Source organism: Triticum urartu, chromosome 6A, assembly GCF_056163025.1.
Source record: "Triticum urartu cultivar PI428250 chromosome 6A, HENAU_Tu73, whole genome shotgun sequence".
In the NCBI taxonomy this organism is placed as follows: Eukaryota; Viridiplantae; Streptophyta; class Magnoliopsida; order Poales; family Poaceae; genus Triticum; species Triticum urartu.
This window is the reverse complement of record NC_141878.1, coordinates 436,321,773-436,328,307: the sequence shown is the minus strand read 5'-3', so window position 1 is coordinate 436,328,307 and position 6,535 is coordinate 436,321,773. Positions and strand designations below refer to the sequence as shown.

The window sequence follows — 6,535 nt, the reverse complement described above, 5'->3', positions numbered from 1 at the left end:
AACAATACCGCCGAATCAACAAACAACTAGTGACGGCAAGCAATATGTATATACCCACGCCCACAACTCCTTTGTGTTCTACTCGTGCATATAACATCTACGCATAGACCTGGCTCGGATGCCACTATTGGGGAACGTAGTATTTCAAAAATTTGCCTATGATCACGCAAGATCTATCTAGGAGAAGCATAACAACGAGCAGGGAGAGTGTGTCTACGTACCCTCGTAGACCAAATGCGGAAGCGTTAAGTAACGCGATTGATGTAGTCGGACGTCTTCGCGATCCAAGCGATCAAGTACCGAACGCACGGCACCTCCGCGATCTACACACGTTCAGCTCAGTGACGTCCCTCGAACTCTAGATGCAGCTAAGGCCGAGGGAGAGTTTCGTCAGCACGATGGCATGGTGACGTTGATGATGAAGTTACCGACGCAGGGCTTCGCCTAAGCACTACGACAATATGACGGAGGTGTGTTTCTGTGGAGGGGGGTGTCGGATTTCGGGTTCCGGCTAAACCCTTAAGGTTTGAACACTGGGGTGCACGCGAAGATCTCTCCCTCACTGATCATACCCTAAAGCACTTCACGATCTCTAAGGCTAGCTCGACGAACTCACAACACAGGAGACACAAGATTTATACTGGTTCGGGCCACCATTGCGGTGTAATACCCTACTCCAGTGTGGTGTGGTGGATTGCCTCTTGGGCTGATGATGAACAATACAAGGGGAAGAACAACCTCCTAAGGTGAGGTGTTCTTGTGCTTGGTTGGTGTGTAGCTATGGATGAAATGGCTCAGATCTAAGACGAGGTCCATCCCCCTCTACTATGGTGGCTAATCCTATTTATAGAGGCCCTGGTCCTCTCCCCAAATATTGAGCGGGAAGGGAGACAACAACGGCCAATTTGAAAGGGGACAGCTAGTACAAGTTATCCTGACAAAAGCAGTCTTCGCCTGCCAAAGGCTCTGGTGGTGACGCCGTCTTGGGCTCCACGGTGACCTCCATCCTGCCGTCCTGCTGGTCTTGGTCTCATTGCACCGATATGGAAACCTTTGCTTGATGCCTCGGTACTCTTCATCTGCGCTTGATTCCTTAGCATCAAAGAGGAAACAAGGACACTGTGAGCGCTAGCGCCCGCCTGGCACCCGTCTGGTCTCGATCGTCATGGCTCACGTCATTGGAACCTCATGAGGTTTGCCTGGCCTTGATCTCTCTGCCCCTCACGAGCCAGCCTGGTGAGGCCACTCCCGAGGAGGTCTTGTGTCGTCCGCCTCGCGAGGCTTGGCCCCTCGCGAGGGTCTTGAATGCTTGTTGGTGAAGATGGGCCGTATGGGCCCGCTTATAGCGCCACACCGTGGGCCGCAGGTAGGCAAGTCTGGGACCCCCGTTCCCAAAACGCCGACAGTAGCCCCCGGGCCCAAGGCACGCTCGGGCTTGGCTTTGAGGCGAAGGCAAGGGGCAAGTGCGGAGCGCCGCGGGCCCCAATAGCCTGCGGCCTTGGTCGACGCATGGCGGTTGATTCGACGTGCGCGTATCCGCTTCCCCACACAGCCTCGGAAACTGCCCGATTTGACGAGTCCCTGCTGTATGCAAGGAAAAACCATCATTACCTGTGATCGTGGGGGGCGTTGGTTGGCCTTCTTCTGCTATAAATGGGGAGGGGGCAAAACCCCATCACCCGTCTCTCCTCTGCCTCTCCCGCTTCTCCTCCTTCCTTGCTCCACTCCTTGCTGGTGCAGTCATGGCGCCGACTCGGAGGTTCTCGGCCGCGGAGAAGGGCAAGGCTCCCCTCAACAAGCCCGACCTGCTTCCGCCGAAGAAGAGGTGGTCCCATCGCCACGAGATGATCGTGAGGCCGGTGGTGTCACGGTCGTGGTACGAGAGGCCACCTCCTGGGTACCCGTTGCCCTTGTATGCTCACGCTAATGATTCCGGAGGAAGGAGCGGTGAGCGCCGCCGCCTATGCCAAAGGCCGAGGCTGCCGTGCCGCGGAGGCGCACACTGTCGCCCTAGGGGTCCACGCTGTGGACTCCTTGCGCGAGTTCGTGCTGTGGGTGGTGATGCCCCCGAGCACTTGCATTCACTTCCCTTCCTTCTTCTATGCAGAGATGCCACCAAGGGAACTCCTCGAGCTTTGGCTACAGCACGCCGACTGTGACGCCCCCGCGACTGGAGCGGAAATTGAAGTCGTCGCCTCCGGGAGGATCTTCATGACCCGAGGCTGGGGCGAGATTGCCTGAGTCTGCCGCGTGGAGGGCGCCCTCCCGATCCACTTCGAGTACGACGGCGCCTCCGTGCTGCTCTTCAAGGTCTTCGACGAGGAAGGCCACCGCCTGGAGTGCTGCTCTGAAGGAGGTCACCAGGACGGCACAGCGGCGGGCGCTGGGCCTCCCGCAGGCCTCGCCTGCAGCTCCTCCAGCGACAGCGGCGACTCCTGGTGGTCCAGCGACTCTCCCGAGCTCGTGGAGTCTCCGGAGACGAGCGATGACAACTACGTGCCCCCGAGCTCCCGTCGCGCCCAAAGCAAGGCTGCAGCGTCTGGCCACCGCCGTCGATGATCTGGATGGGGTTGGCGCCGACATCTCGTGGCTCATTGTTGATGATGGCGTCGACGTCGTCTGGCGTGTGTAGATAGAGCTCCTAGGGATTCCTTTCCTTTTGTTCCCTGCGAGGAATCGAAACGGACCCCGCTGGGGCGTGTAAGGCGTCTATAATGTCCTTTGCTGATATCATCCTTATTATAAAGATGCGCGTGTGCGTGCTCCGTTCCAGCTAGGTTTCCCCTTTCCAATCTTGAGATGGCATGGTGCTCTACGCCGACATGTCCCGGTCCCCAGGCAGGCTTCAGCCGTCGCTGGTATGCCAGGTCGCGATGTCGTGGTCAAGGCCAGTGTGGCACCCCGATCTGCAAGGAACAGGGGGCCTTCGCATGTCAGCCCAGGATTACGCCTGACACACGACAGGTCCATGATACAGCATTCCAGGTACAATAATATTCATCAAATACATGTGTATAAGATTACATCATTGATGAATACAATTATCTGGCATAGCCCTAAGGCTATTTAAACGGCAGCGGAAGTCTATTTTAATGGCGGCGGAAGTCTTGGTTTGGCAGCTCATCGACTCTGGCTGGGCTCCACAACTCACAGGACTGGCAAGATTACGGCCTAGCATGACGGAACAAGCGAACAATTTGGGCACGACCTACAAAACTGGCATGACATGCCAGGTCAGTACATTGAATGTACTTGCAAGACAACCAAATACATAGCATCCAAACAAACAGATGACAAAGCAAGAACCAAGCATATGCAACAGTCTATTTCAAAACAACTTCTAAGCATGGCATGATATTAACTAGAATCATAAATCAATTAAGCATGAACAACATCATAGCATCTACTAGCATGGCATATCAAATTTACTCCTAACATAACAACAGCAAAGCATAGCATATCAAAACAAGCATGGCATCATGAAACTATGCTGGAAATAAACTACTAGTTACCTCCCATGAAGACATGTTATAATAACCTTATGCAACAATCACTTACTCTGCCCCGGCTCCTCGGAGCACACACATGACTTACCAAGACCTCATCTCGGGGTCATATCAACACATCATCGTGACTTCTCACGATTTTCCCATAGTCCAAGTCATCACATGATTTATCACTTTTTAATTATCACACAAGTTATTAGCAGATTTATCCTCCATTTCGACCAAGATCCGATAGCGTGACCTACTACGAACTTTTGCCCATGAGCGAGGACGCGGCTATCGATAGATTAAATATACACTCTGCAGAGGTAGCGCACTTTACCCACACCACGGGACCCTGGCCTCGCACTCCCATACGTGCGGACCAAGCATTCCGACAAAACCGAGCTAGTGCCATGACACTCTCCCGACCATTTCGACCAACACTCCCATGGGGTTCAGTCCTGGGTGGCCCTATGTCTACCAAAGACACGAACGGCCACCGTTGTGGCAAAACGGTCCCAAACGGGGACAAGGTACCATAAAAACAAAAAAAGCACACAATGTTATGTCCGCCTACCTGATCAGGGTAGCGCATGCCCATAACCTTCCATCGCGGGAGGCACCGGCGAGAGGCATGGCAATAGACCCAGCTAGGACCTTCCCATAAGGTAAATGTGGTTGCACTGGAGAAAGCTCGACTTGGGTGGCACTATGATATCCCAGTGATGACGGAGGAGGTTTGTAATTATGTCATATTATTAACTTCTCCATCATCAATCATCATGCAAGCATTATTAACATGAATGCAAAAACTAACATGCAACATACCGATGCAGTAACAAAACATCAAGCATTTCAAAAGAACAATGATAGCATGCGAAACATGGCAATACCAAGTACTAGCAAACTTATCAGTGCAACAGAATTATCATAACATCGATACTACTAACATGAAACTAAACTAGACAGTAGCATGATATCATCAGTAAGAACAGCAAACTAGCATGTCAATTTATTTCATGAAAGCATAAGCATGCAAGACAGATAACAAGATCATATAGCATGAATGAAATAACAACAGATGGAACGTGCAAGAAACAACTGCAGGTAATCACACACACGAGGTGCAAGGAAAGTTAACATGCAAGTTCGGGGTGCATGATAAGAGGTTGGCTTGCCTGGGGGCGACAAATACTTCGGGAAGAAGTGTGAAACAATCGCGGAAAGATTTGCCGGAAACAGTTCTCTCAGGGAGGGGGCTGTTTACGGGCAACACAAAGTGGTCATTTTCACTGTGTGAAAATATTACGGAAATGGAACCAACAGAAAGAGCTCGATGAACAGAGAACGTGAGCATTGGATTCGCCTCAATCGGAGTTACAGTTGTCGAGATACGAAGGGTTGAAGTTCAGGGACCTATCGGTGAATTTTTTTCAGCAAACAGGCCCCTGGAGGAAAAACTGAACGCGCCTTTGGGCTGAATACATTTTCTGCACAGAGAAACGTATTTTGAGCCGATGTACAAACGAAATACGCTTTCAATAGAAGAAAACGTACTTTGAGCTGAAGCAGAGGGAAATACGCTTTCCATTTGACGAAAGCGTACACGCGCAAAAGCCGTGTCCACTTATCCACGTCAGCAGGGCACTGGGCCACTGGCGCGTGGGGCCCACGCATAGGGGGAGGGGGTCGGGCGCTCGTCTTCTTCCTCCCTCTGTTCCTCGCGTGGAACAGAGGAGGACCAGGCGAGGCAGTGGCGAGCTTCAGGCGAGGGGGGCGGCCGGCTCCGGTCGTCTCCGGCCGTGGCGCGGACACCGGCGATCTCGGCGTGGCCCGCCGCATCCATTCAAAGGAAGGGTGGCTGCCGGGGAGGCGCGGGGAGCAGATGGCCACCGGAAAGGAGAGCTACCGCGGCGGCACTGGATCTTGGGGGCGGCGGCTTTAGGTACTCCAGCGACGAGGTGAGGGGCTGGGGAGGATCACAGGAGCATGGGGAAGACGTGGGTGCGGTCAGGGAGTGGAGGGGTGGCTCGGGTCGCTTCAATTTAGGAGGACCGAGGCGGCGGCCATGGCGGCAATTGCAGGCGAGGAGAGGCTCGGGAGCTCGGGGAAGAGGCTTGGGAGGGGTTGTGAGCTGCGAGAGAGCTCGAGGGCTGCTTATATAGCCACAGGGACGAGCTCTAGAGGGAGGGGCGAGGTGACCCACGGCTCGGCTACGTGTCCGTGCGCCGGCGACGCGCACACGTGGCCAACATCACGGGGAGAGGAGGTAAGGCGACGAGGGGGACGCGGACTACGCGCAGGAGGTCACGGAGACGAGCAACACTCGCGGACGAAAGAAGGAAAGGGACAAGAGCGAGGAAGGCGACGAGCTCACGGACAGGAACTCTGCGGCGGCGACGACGGCTCAACAAGGAAGCAAACGAAGGGGGAAAGGGGTCAAGGCGCATGGAGACGATGAGGCTGAGCTGTGAGACATGATTGGACAAAGCAGAACCGGCCGGAGCAAGGATGCCGACGAGAACAGTGGCTAGACCACAGATTTGGCATGCATTGCCCCGTAGTCACCGTGCGCACCGGTGCAAACGGCGCGCTTCGAGCAGCCAAATCATGTCTGGGAAATGGACCTCGCTACCGTTTGTTCAAAGGCGGTAACAACTTGGTCAAGGGGCAAAGAAGGGATCTGCAGGCTGATCCAAAACATTGTTGCAGCAAGGTGTTTGTGTTGCACAGAGACAAGCACAGGAAGAGGCAGTCTGAGCTTTGGCATGGTGTGATCATACACTAAGACGATCACTTCTGCAAATTATTAGCTCACAAGGATGACTAAAAATGATAGTTGATGTAGAATGCACCACCATTGATAGAATTAGAGTTTAGGATGATGCACTCACATAGTTATTGGATAGAGCTGGAATTATGCATGGCCTAATTATTTTATGATATGAAGACGCTCAAAGAGTTTCATGCCATTTGGATGAACCAAAATAGCACTTGCTTCACAAAGCATCTCTTTGGACAAAATTTTAGAAAAATTGCACAGGGCA

General features: G+C 53.3%; 1 long non-coding RNA gene across 1 annotated transcript; it reads right to left on the bottom strand.

Annotated features, from left to right (window-relative positions):
* Positions 1-2,991: 2,991 nt before the first annotated feature.
* On the bottom strand, positions 2,992-6,014 carry LOC125512191 (uncharacterized). The gene is made up of 2 exons (XR_015608441.1): positions 4,667-6,014; positions 2,992-3,216 (listed from the first exon to the last, which is right to left on the bottom strand). It is a non-coding gene; the product is annotated as an uncharacterized LOC125512191 (long non-coding RNA).
* Positions 6,015-6,535: the final 521 nt, after the last annotated feature.